At 43.2% G+C, this 13,019-nt stretch overlaps 2 long non-coding RNA genes across 3 annotated transcripts; both read right to left on the bottom strand.

Moving 5' to 3' along the window:
• Positions 1 to 308: 308 nt before the first annotated feature.
• Positions 309 to 2,325, bottom strand: LOC117728199. Of its 2 annotated transcripts, XR_004609111.1 has the most exons (5): positions 2,000 to 2,325; positions 1,228 to 1,424; positions 1,003 to 1,126; positions 596 to 658; positions 309 to 370 (listed from the first exon to the last, which is right to left on the bottom strand). It is a non-coding gene; the product is annotated as an uncharacterized LOC117728199 (long non-coding RNA). The 2 variants fall into 2 exon arrangements; XR_004609112.1 differs by lacking the exon at positions 596 to 658 and having other exon boundaries at positions 337 to 370.
• Positions 2,326 to 6,616: 4,291 nt separating this feature from the next.
• LOC117728157 lies at positions 6,617 to 9,607 on the bottom strand. The gene is made up of 6 exons (XR_004609096.1): positions 9,419 to 9,607; positions 8,644 to 8,840; positions 8,419 to 8,542; positions 8,008 to 8,070; positions 7,713 to 7,782; positions 6,617 to 7,292 (listed from the first exon to the last, which is right to left on the bottom strand). It is a non-coding gene; the product is annotated as an uncharacterized LOC117728157 (long non-coding RNA).
• Between the last annotated feature and the right edge of the window lie 3,412 nt (positions 9,608 to 13,019).

The raw sequence follows: 13,019 nt of genomic DNA, 5'->3' as shown, positions 1-13,019 counted from the left end.
AGATAAGAGACATATGCCCGGAGACATATGCACAGTGACATATGCACAGTGACATGCCCGGAGACATATGCACAGTGACATGCCCGGAGACATATGCACAGTGACATATGCACAGTGACATGCCCGGAGACATATGCACAGTGACATGCCCGGAGACATATGCACAGTGACATATGCACAGTGACATGCCCGGAGACATATGCACAGTGACATGCCCGGAGACATATGCACAGAGACATGCCCGGAGACATATGCCCAGAGACAGATGAAGTTTATGTATCGACACAACACAGTAATTACCTTTTGATCTGCTCTTCTCCATTGTCCAGGCTCATGGCAGTTGACTCAGCCATCCCATGGTCTTCTGCTCCTATGAATAAAAAAACACAAGGGAGACATGTATAAGTACTAATCGAAAAAAAGTACTGCAAGTAGTAATCGAAAAACTACTGTAAGTAACATACATTAAAGAAATGTACATAAATGTGTCACTACTGTAAATGAATGGAGTTATATTCAATTTCTAATGGATGTTAACTAACAATATTGAATAAAAAAAACTGAAGAAGTTTATGTATCGAGACACAGTATTTACCTTTTGATCTGCTCTTCTCCATTGTCCAGGCAGTTGACTCAGCCATCCCATGGTCTTCTGCTCCTATAAATAAAAAACCACAAGGGAGACATGTATAAGTACTAATTGAAAAAAGTACTGCAAGTAACATACATATCAAATACCTTTCTCCACACATGCTAGCATGGATCTCTAGAAACTGTGGTGGGAATTTCACAAAACAGACAGGACTTTCTGATTTAGATGGAACAGTTTGAATATTAGCAACTGTCCCAAACAGCTATCTGGAGCTCACTTTGACCTGCCTAAGATAATGATAATAAACAGTCACAAATATGCTGTGTTACAACTCACTGGACAATCAAAATGTAAAATAAGTTGCACTTGCACAATGCAACATCACACACACATTTCATAGCTACATTTACCTCAAAATCCTCTGCTGCCATCTCGGAATCCATGCAAGCTTTCTCCACCTGTAGCCTTGTACATAAGCCATCCTCCGGTCAGCTTCTGCATCTTCGGATAGACAATTTGTAGTAGTCCGAAGAACTAAAAGAACAATAACATGTGGTCTAAGTGGTGTCTACATGCTTGAAGAAAAGCCTAACACTAGAATAAAGTGGCATGTTTAAAAACTCTGTATGCAATACCTCTTCATGGTCCGTATCCTTGGACATGTTTAGAGTTCAAACTCTTCAGCTTGGGGTTGTCTCTGAATGAAGGTTTAACAAGAATGCATAACTAAAAGGCCTCCAGGTTTTAGTAGACGAGGTGCCACAGGTCTTTAGACTCTGGAACTCTCGCTTTCCAAGGTAACTTTTCCTTGTGGAAAAACCCAGGGAAAGAGCTAAATGATAAAGAAAATTAGATTAGTTTAAAACATGAACTAATAAAACTATCTTTAAATCAGTCAAATTCATTTTCACTCTGGGCCACATCAAAGGATCTTTAGTTAAACGGCGATATGGAAACGACGTGCATTGTGGGAGATGTAGTCTGTCGTCACTGCACAATGTAAAGTTTATCGACTATAATTTTAAAACGACCATGTGGCTGGCCACATAAAGTGAGGCGAGCCTCGAGTTCGACACCTATGCGTTAAAGAACATGAACAATGATATTCAATAAAAAACCTGGCCATGTTCTACAGAAGACATCTCTGTTCCTGCTTTCTTCCTGAGAGGTCCTCTGTGAGCACATGTATCAGGCTCTGTGCAGCTGAGGCCACCGAGAGGAAAACAAATCACGGAACACGTGCTAATAGCTTTAAGCTAGTTAACGCTAACTAGCACTATACTTAATTTCCGCTTTGGCATAAAACACATTTCAATAAATCTAGTTAATGCTTTGTAACGCGTCCCTATGTTACAGTCGTCATTTTAACCTTTCTAGTATCTATACAAAACACGTTAAACGTCTTACCTGCCCGCTGGAGCCAGCAGCCCGACCAGGTGGAGCAGCCGCCATCGCAGAATCACGCTGCGTTCAAGGTGGCGTGCGGAAGTACGAAACGTCAGATGTTATAGCGGGATCCTTGAACGCCACAACCTGGCAAAGTGTGTTGCTCTTTGACTAAGATTCATGCAAAGTGTGGTCTAGAACAGCTTGAACATAACCGTGTTACTGCCAATCACGTGAATATGCTGTATGCAAAGGAGTGAGTCATAATGTTCGCAGAACCCACGTTTCTTGAAGGCAACGTTGAGGCAGGTGGTCAGCCTTCTTCGTTAAGCTGACAGTCATGATACCACGCCCCTGTAGTTGAAACCACGCCCCCCACACCACTGGCCAAAGGTCTGAACCTGAAAAAAAGATTGAAAGTAGAAAATATGCTACTGAAAAATGAAAAAATATATTTTATTCTAAAAAAAATAATAATAACTGAATCTAAATCATATTTAAACCAACAAAAACTTTTCATACACTTAATTTTATTTAAAATACATTGTTGAATTGTTCAATGTTCAAGACCAAAAACTTGAATTTTCAGGTTCAAAACTATTGGCCTGGATTTGGCTCCATGCGTCAGCCGCTCTGTTTAGCGCTCTATCGCGACGCTGTGAGCTCATTGGTCCGTGAGACAGGATGTGAAAAGGAGGGGGTCGACATGATGCAAAGAAGAGGCTCTTCAGACGGAGGCGCGCCTGTTTCGAGCTGGATGTTCTGACAAATAACTGATCTCAGTCGTATTTGACCTCCTAGAGAGAAGGAAGGAGCGGATCCAACAAGACCTTCAGGTTCAGGCAAATCACGAGAGAGGCGACAGCAGTTTGCAACCAGCATTTTATTACATGTCATCTTCGAGGGCGCTGGAGACGGACTGAATCAAACTGATCACACCGGATCGATGTTGCCCTGCCAATCACAAGTTCACAAGCATCCATTAAAAATGCACAGCACGTACCAAATATATCACATTTGAATCGTTTCACGTAGTCATCCTGCAAACTTCTCATATCTTAAAATTAAAGAATCTCTAGAACATTTAGTAACCGTTCAGTGCTCAGAGTTTAACACACGTTACATTTCCAATGACTTTATGAAAATGTTCATGACATCTGTGTTTACATTAAAAAAAGGAGAATAAAAAGCTGAAGTGGCGGAAAGATCTGTTATTAAAGATTGTTCTGAACCACGTGTAATCTATTATTCAGGTATCTGTGGGGCAGATTAACATCACTTTTCCAAAACTTTCTGGTTGTATTTATGCTTCCCAAACTTTTTCCAGGACTTTTCCAGGTTTTTCATGCACACTGAGCACCTGGACAGAAAGTCCTTAAAAAGGGCTCAGAATAAAAGATTTTACTGCTAAATGTTCTCGCATCTTGCGGCAGGTTATAGTCCGGGTAAGAGTGTCGGGTTACAGTTCATGGCAACCCTGAGTGGAATAAAGATTGTAGTCATAATTCTCATGATATATTCATAATAATTGTAATACTATTCAAATATGAGTAAACATTTTAATAATGTTAATGTATTAGTCATAATTGTAATAATAATAGTAATAATAATAATACATGTATTTATATAGCACCTTTAAAACCAGAGTTTACAAGGTGCTCTACATAGAAGCAAGATAAAAACATAACGTCAATACAAGTAAACATTTCAGAAAATACATGAGGCAAAGGAGACAATGCCATATAGGCAATGAACACAATATATAATTAATATTATATATAATTATATATATATATAAATTATAATTATTATGATTAATAATAATAGTGTATATATAATAATTGTAATTATATTTAAATATAGTACACCTTTTTCATAATTTGAATGTATTATATGCTTTAGGGCGGGGCTACCTTGTGATTGACAGTATTCATTTAAATAATAAGTGGGGGGGCGGGGCTACCTTGTGATTGACAGTATTCATTTAAATAATAAGTGGGGGGGCGGGGCATCTGGTGTGAGGTCATTGTTGGTTCTGTGGTCCTGGAAACCCCCTTAGGGAACAGCCTTGGGAAACCCCCTTAGGGTTGGGCTTGTCAGTGATGGAATTCTGTGGCATTCCAATCAAAGCCACTTGACTTTGTGACATCATCAGTGGCTTTGATGTGCACACTTATAGTCTACTGTGTACAAGAGAAAATTCTTCATTCTCAACACTTTTTTTTTTCAGTGTTTCATTCCCTACAGTGACCAACACCTATTTTACTGGACCACTAATATCTTCAAGAGAGGAAAGCCCAAGTCTTTAATAGACCGCGAATATTTTTCAAGTGACGCAGCCAAAGTATTCGCCGCAACTCTCCAATCTGCTAGGGTCATGTCTACAGATAGAGATAATAGCCAGAGAAACGGGGCTGGTCGACTTCAGGACCAATCTCAGAACACCCCATATGTAGAACAACTAGAATGGAGTCTTTTTTGTGCTAAAGATACAATCAGGTCTCTGACAAAGACGCTCCTGCAGATCAACAGCACACACATTAGTCTCAGTGAGAAAAGCCAGCTGGACAAATATGTCGCTCTTGAGCAGAAGAGCGTCCAGAAAGAAAAGAGCTTGCAGTCCATCATAAAGGATCTGGAGGGAAAGATCCGCAGTCTGAGTGAGACACTTGACCCCCTGGTGTTCAGTCGGAACAACAAGGTCTTGCAGGACAAATATGACGCTCTTGAGCAGAAAGAAAAGAGCTCGCAGTCCATCATAAATACTCTGCTCTCAGAACGCACAGCTCTGGAGGGAAAGATCCACAGTCTGAGTGAGACACTTGGCCCCCTGGTGTTCAGTCAGAGGAAGAAGGTCTGGCAGGACATGAGAGACGCCCTTGAAGGCAAGAGTGACGCCCTTGAAGGCAAGAGTGACGCCCTTGAAGGCAAGAGCTTACCAAAACTAAAGAGCTGCACAGAGGATTTGCTCTTAGAAAACACAACTGTGGAGGAAGATATCCACAGTGAGACACTTGGCCCCCTGGTGTTCAGTCAGAGGAAGAAGGTCTGGCAGGACATGAGAGACGCCCTTGAAGGCAAGAGAGACGCCCTTGAAGGCAAGAGTGACGCCCTTGAAGGCAAGAGTGACGCCCTTGAAGGCAAGAGTGACGCCCTTGAAGGCAAGAGAGACGCCCTTGAAGGCAAGAGTGACGCCCTTGAAGGCAAGAGTGACGCCCTTGAAGGCAAGAGTGACGCCCTTGAAGGCAAGAGTGACGCCCTTGAAGGCAAGAGTGACGCCCTTGAAGGCAAGAGAGACGCCCTTGAAGGCAAGAGTGACGCCCTTGAAGGCAAGAGTGACGCCCTTGAAGGCAAGAGTGACGCCCTTGAAGGCAAGAGTGACGCCCTTGAAGGCAAGAGTGACGCCCTTGAAGGCAAGAGCTTACTAAAAGAAAAGAGCTGCACAGAGGATTTGCTCTTAGAAACCACAACTGTGGAGGAAGATATCCAAGGTCCGTCTGAGAAACTTGACTCCGAAAGCCTGATGGTCCAATGCAACAAGGCTTGGCAGGACAAGTGTGAAAAGAGCTGGGAGTCACGCATGAAGGATTTGCTTTCAGATCGCAAATCTATGGAGGAAAGGTTGAGGGGGCAGCTCGCCGACACAGAAAGGTCGTGGGGATCCAGCATAAAGAATTTTCACTCACAACTCAGAGCTGCGGAGGATAGGTTGAATGAGCAGTTCAACAAAAACGAACAGTTGGAGCTGGAGAACCAATTACTTGTAGCAGAGGTCCAACAGCTTACAGATCAACGCAAGATCCTGGAGGACATCTGTCTCAGACTAAAGAAAAAGACTCTTGGCATCTTTGGGAGAAGGATGCAAGACAGAGACACTGAGTTGGACAAATTAAAAAGAAAGATGCAGCCGAGGGAAGGGTAAAAAGAGAGGGAGATGGCAAAATACAGTTGGAGGACACTGATTCTTCAGCTAGGTTGCACGCCTCTTCCTCCCTCACCTCCCCGTCCCTTCTCCCATAGGAGACTGCCCGGCTCTGGTAGCCAATGTCGATGTGTCCTTGGGCAAGACACTTGACTCCAAATTGCGCCCGTAGTTGTGCCTACAGTGGATGAATGTGCTACCGTGACGGTATCTATGACGGCTAAAAACAAGCGCTGTTCATTTACAATTCATCTAGGTTGGGTTTTTTATCCTGGTGCTCAGGATTTTCCCAAGAACAGCTCCCCGCCCGGACGGCGGTGGCTCCGCAGAACCCTTCCCCCTGGACGGGGGTGGCTCCGCCGAACGCATCCCCCTGGACGGGGGTGGCTCTGTTAATGATCATAGTAATATAAATGTTTATGGTATGCGGGTATGACATTTTACCTCAGGGTTTGACGCCCCTGCCATGCATAGTTGAAAACCACTGTGTTGCGGTACAGATTCTTGATAGAATCAAAGGCTAAGGGAGCAAACCCTAAACCGTGGCAGCACAGAGGGCGTTGATGAATGGAACTCCCGGCAACTTTCGGCCAGCCACTGCAGGGACTAATGGTTCACACCTGTCTTGACATGTTCTTGCCGGTGTGTCCGCAGGAGTAAAAGGGAAAATCTACAGAGCGATGATAATTTCCACCCTGCTCCGCCAAACCCTTCCCCTTGGACGGGGGTGGCTCTGTTAATGATCATAATAATATAAATGTTTATGGTATGCGGGTATGACATTTTACCTCAGGGTTTGACGCCCCTGCCATGCATAGTTGAAAACCACTGTCTTGCGGTACAGATTCTTGATAGAATCAAAGGCTAAGGGAGCAAACCCTAAACCGTGGCAGCACAGAGGGCGTTGATGAATGGAACTCCCGGCAACTTTCGGCCAGCCACTGCAGGGACTAATGGTTCACACCTGTCTTGACATGTTCTTGCCGGTGTGTCCGCAGGAGTAAAAGGGAAAATCTACAGAGCGATGATAATTTCCACCCTGCTCCGCCAAACCCTTCCCCCTGGACGGGGGTGGCGCTCCATAAAATGACGACGTGCAGTGATTTTTTGGAGACCTTCGAGACAGCGGTCCTGGGGCTGCCCCCGGCAGGAGGGTCGCAGGCGGTGGCAGAGAGAGTCATCCTGGAACAGATCGTAGGGGGTGTAGAGTTGTAGTGGAGTTCGAGAGAGAAAGTGACCGGAGCGGAAACATCCTAAATTTCAGCCTAGACAGGACTGGAGAACTTCTGACTTTCATCCTCAGCTCCATCGTCGACCTTCGTTGTGTACCCGACTGCCTGTTGTGTTGGACCTCACCATCAGACGAGCGGCTCACAGAAAAGTATCGTGCACCTTTAACACATTGATGCAAATTATAACAAGATAAGAGACATATGCCCGGAGACATATGCACAGTGACATATGCACAGTGACATGCCCGGAGACATATGCACAGTGACATATGCACAGTGACATGCCCGGAGACATATGCACAGTGACATGCCCGGAGACATATGCACAGTGACATCTGCACAGTGACATGCCCGGAGACATATGCACAGTGACATGCCCGGAGACATATGCACAGTGACATGCCCGGAGACATATGCACAGTGACATGCCCGAAGACATATGCACAGTGACATATGCACAGTGACATGCCCGGAGACATATGCACAGTGACATGCCCGGAGACATATGCACAGTGACATGCCCGGAGACATATGCCCAGAGACAGATGAAGTTTATGTATCGACACAACACAGTAATTACCTTTTGATCTGCTCTTCTCCATTGTCCAGGCTCATGGCAGTTGACTCAGCCATCCCATGGTCTTCTGCTCCTATAAATAAAAAAACACAAGGGAGACATGTATAAGTACTAATCGAAAAAAAGTACTGCAAGTAGTAATCGAAAAACTACTGTAAGTAACATACATTAAAGAAATGTACATAAATGTGTCACTACTGTAAATGAATGGAGTTATATTCAATTTCTAATGGATGTTAACTAACAATGTTGAATAAAAAAAACTGAAGAAGTTTATGTATCGAGACACAGTATTTACCTTTTGATCTGCTCTTCTCCATTGTCCAGGCAGTTGACTCAGCCATCCCATGGTCTTCTGCTCCTATAAATAAAAAACCACAAGGGAGACATGTATAAGTACTAATTGAGAAAAAGTACTGCAAGTAACATACATATCAAATACCTTTCTCCACACATGCTAGCATGGATCTCTAGAAACTGTGGTGGGAATTTCACAAAACAGACAGGACTTTCTGATGAAGATGGAACAGTTTGAATATTAGCAACTGTCCCAAACAGCTATCTGGAGCTCACTTTGACCTGCCTAAGATAATGATAATAAACAGTCACAAATATGCTGTGTTACAACTCACTGGACAACAATCAAAATGTAAAATAAGTTGCACTTGCACAATGCAACGTCACACACACATTTCATAGCTACATTTACCTCAAAATCCTCTGCTGCCATCTCGGAATCCATGCAAGCTTTCTCCACCTGTAGCCTTGTACATAAGCCATCCTCCGGTCAGCTTCTGCATCTTCGGATAGACAATTTGTAGTAGTCCGAAGAACTAAAAGAACAATAACATGTGGTCTAAGTGGTGTCTACATGCTTGAAGAAAAGCCTAACACTAGAATAAAGTGGCATGTTTAAAAACTCTGTATGCAATACCTCTTCATGGTCCGTATCCTTGGACATGTTTAGAGTTCAAACTCTTCAGCTTGGGGTTGTCTCTGAATGACGGTTTAACAAGAATGCATAACTAAAAGGCCTCCAGGCTTTAGTAGACGAGGTGCCACAGGTCTTTAGACTCTGGAACTCTCGCTTTCCAAGGTAACTTTTCCTTGTGGAAAAACCCAGGGAAAGAGCTAAATGATAATAAAGAAAATTAGATTAGTTTAAAACATGAACTAATAAAACTATCTTTAAATCAGTCAAATTCATTTTCACTCTGGGCCACATCAAAGGATCTTTAGTTAAACGGCGATATGGAAACGACGTGCATTGTGGGAGATGTAGTCTGTCGTCACTGCACAATGTAAAGTTTATCGACTATAATTTTAAAACGACCATGTGGCTGGCCACATAAAGTGAGGCGAGCCTCGAGTTCGACACCTATGCGTTAAAGAACATGAACAATGATATTCAATAAAAAACCTGGCCATGTTCTACAGAAGACATCTCTGTTCCTGCTTTCTTCCTGAGAGGTCCTCTGTGAGCACATGTATCAGGCTCTGTGCAGCTGAGGCCACCGAGAGGAAAACAAATCACGGAACACGTGCTAATAGCTTTAAGCTAGTTAACGCTAACTAGCACTATACTTAATTTCCGCTTTGGCATAAAACACATTTCAATAAATCTAGTTAATGCTTTGTAACGCGTCCCTATGTTACAGTCGTCATTTTAACCTTTCTAGTATCTATACAAAACACGTTAAACGTCTTACCTGCCCGCTGGAGCCAGCAGCCCGACCAGGTGGAGCAGCCGCCATCGCAGAATCACGCTGCGTTCAAGGTGGCGTGCGGAAGTACGAAACGTCAGATGTTATAGCGGGATCCTTGAACGCCACAACCTGGCAAAGTGTGTTGCTCTTTGACTAAGATTCATGCAAAGTGTGGTCTAGAACAGCTTGAACATAACCGTGTTACTGCCAATCACGTGAATATGCTGTATGCAAAGTAGTGAGTCATAATGTTCGCAGAACCCACGTTTCTTGAAGGCAACGTTGAGGCAGGTGGTCAGCCTTCTTCGTTAAGCTGACAGTCATGATACCACGCCCCTGTAGTTGAAACCACGCCCCCCACACCACTGGCCAAAGGTCTGAACCTGAAAAAAAGATTGAAAGTAGAAAATATGCTACTGAAAAATGAAAAAATATATTTTATTCGAAAAAAAAATAATAACTGAATCTAAATTATATTTAAACCAACAAAACTTTTCATACACTTATTTTTATTTAAAATACATTGTTGAATTGTTCAATGTTCAAGACCAAAAACTTGAATTTTCAGGTTCAAAACTATTGGCCTGGATTTGGCTCCATGCGTCAGCCGCTCTGTTTAGCGCTCTATCGCGACGCTGTGAGCTCATTGGTCCGTGAGACAGGATGTGAAAAGGAGGGGGTCGACATGATGCAAAGAAGAGGCTCTTCAGACGGAGGCGCGCCTGTTTCGAGCTGGATGTTCTGACAAATAACTGATCTCAGTCGTATTTGACCTCCTAGAGAGAAGGAAGGAGCGGATCCAACAAGACCTTCAGGTTCAGGCAAATCACGAGAGAGGCGACAGCAGTTTGCAACCAGCATTTTATTACATGTCATCTTCGAGGGCGCTGGAGACGGACTGAATCAAACTGATCACACCGGATCGATGTTGCCCTGCCAATCACAAGTTCACAAGCATCCATTACAAATGCACAGCACGTACCAAATATATCACATTTGAATCGTTTCACGTAGTCATCCTGCAAACTTCTCATATCTTAAAATTAAAGAATCTCTAGAACATTTAGTAACCGTTCAGTGCTCAGAGTTTAACACACGTTACATTTCCAATGACTTTATGAAAATGTTCATGACATCTGTGTTTACATTAAAAAAAGGAGAATAAAAAGCTGAAGTGGCGGAAAGATCAGTTATTAAAGATTGTTCTGAACCACGTGTAATCTATTATTCAGGTATCTGTGGGGCAGATTAACATCACTTTTCCAAAACTTTCTGGTTGTATTTATGCTTCCCAAACTTTTTCCAGGACTTTTCCAGGTTTTTCATGCACACTGAGCACCTGGACAGAAAGTCCTTAAAAAGGGCTCAGAATAAAAGATTTTACTGCTAAATGTTCTCGCATCTTGCGGCAGGTTATAGTCCGGGTAAGAGTGTCGGGTTACAGTTCATGGCAACCCTGAGTGGAATAAAGATTGTAGTCATAATTCTCATGATATATTCATAATAATTGTAATACTATTCAAATATGAGTAAACATTTTAATAATGTTAATGTATTAGTCATAATTGTAATAATAATAGTAATAATACATGTATTTATATAGCACCTTTAAAACCAGAGTTTGCAAGGTGCTCTACATAGAAGCAAGATAAAAACATAACGTCAATACAAGTAAACATTTCAGAAAATACATGAGGCAAAGGAGACAATGCCATATAGGCAATGAACACAATATATAATTAATAATATTATATATAATTATATATATATATATAAATTATAATTATTATGATTAATAATAATTTATAATAATAATAGTGTATATATAATAATTGTAATTATATTTAAATATAGTACACCTTTTTCATAATTTGAATGTATTATATGCTTTAGGGCGGGGCTACCTTGTGATTGACAGTATTCATTTAAATAATAAGTGGGGGGGCGGGGCTACCTTGTGATTGACAGTATTCATTTAAATAATAAGTGGGGGGGCGGGGCATCTGGTGTGAGGTCATTGTTGGTTCTGTGGTCCTGGAAACCCCCTTAGGGAACAGCCTTGGGAAACCCCCTTAGGGTTGGGCTTGTCAGTGATGGAATTCTGTGGCATTCCAATCAAAGCCACTTGACTTTGTGACATCATCAGTGGCTTTGATGTGCACACTTATAGTCTACTGTGTACAAGAGAAAATTCTTCATTCTCAACACTTTTTTTTTTTCAGTGTTTCATTCCCTACAGTGACCAACACCTATTTTACTGGACCACTAATATCTTCAAGAGAGGAAAGCCCAAGTCTTTAATAGACCGCGAATATTTTTCAAGTGACGCAGCCAAAGTATTCGCCGCAACTCTCCAATCTGCTAGGGTCATGTCTACAGATAGAGATAATAGCCAGAGAAACGGGGCTGGTCGACTTCAGGACCAATCTCAGAACACCCCATATGTAGAACAACTAGAATGGAGTCTTTTTTGTGCTAAAGATACAATCAGGTCTCTGACAAAGACGCTCCTGCAGATCAACAGCACACACATTAGTCTCAGTGAGAAAAGCCAGCTGGACAAATATGTCGCTCTTGAGCAGAAGAGCGTCCAGAAAGAAAAGAGCTTGCAGTCCATCATAAAGGATCTGGAGGGAAAGATCCGCAGTCTGAGTGAGACACTTGACCCCCTGGTGTTCAGTCGGAACAACAAGGTCTTGCAGGACAAATATGACGCTCTTGAGCAGAAAGAAAAGAGCTCGCAGTCCATCATAAATACTCTGCTCTCAGAACGCACAGCTCTGGAGGGAAAGATCCACAGTCTGAGTGAGACACTTGGCCCCCTGGTGTTCAGTCAGAGGAAGAAGGTCTGGCAGGACATGAGAGACGCCCTTGAAGGCAAGAGTGACGCCCTTGAAGGCAAGAGTGACGCCCTTGAAGGCAAGAGCTTACCAAAACTAAAGAGCTGCACAGAGGATTTGCTCTTAGAAAACACAACTGTGGAGGAAGATATCCACAGTGAGACACTTGGCCCCCTGGTGTTCAGTCAGAGGAAGAAGGTCTGGCAGGACATGAGAGACGCCCTTGAAGGCAAGAGAGACGCCCTTGAAGGCAAGAGTGACGCCCTTGAAGGCAAGAGTGACGCCCTTGAAGGCAAGAGTGACGCCCTTGAAGGCAAGAGTGACGCCCTTGAAGGCAAGAGTGACGCCCTTGAAGGCAAGAGTGACGCCCTTGAAGGCAAGAGAGACGCCCTTGAAGGCAAGAGTGACGCCCTTGAAGGCAAGAGTGACGCCCTTGAAGGCAAGAGTGACGCCCTTGAAGGCAAGAGTGACGCCCTTGAAGGCAAGAGCTTACTAAAAGAAAAGAGCTGCACAGAGGATTTGCTCTTAGAAACTACAACTGTGGAGGAAGATATCCAAGGTCCGTCTGAGAAACTTGACTCCGAAAGCCTGATGGTCCAATGCAACAAGGCTTGGCAGGACAAGTGTGAAAAGAGCTGGGAGTCACGCATGAAGGATTTGCTTTCAGATCGCAAATCTATGGAGGAAAGGTTGAGGGGGCAGCTCGCCGACACAGAAAGGTCGTGGGGATCCAGCATAAAGAATTTTCACTCACAACTCAGAGC

Source organism: Cyclopterus lumpus, chromosome 25 (assembly GCF_009769545.1).
Source record: "Cyclopterus lumpus isolate fCycLum1 chromosome 25, fCycLum1.pri, whole genome shotgun sequence".
NCBI lineage: Eukaryota > Metazoa > Chordata > Actinopteri > Perciformes > Cyclopteridae > Cyclopterus > Cyclopterus lumpus.
Note: the sequence above shows the minus strand (reverse complement) of the source record. Positions and strands in the feature narration are given on the sequence as shown.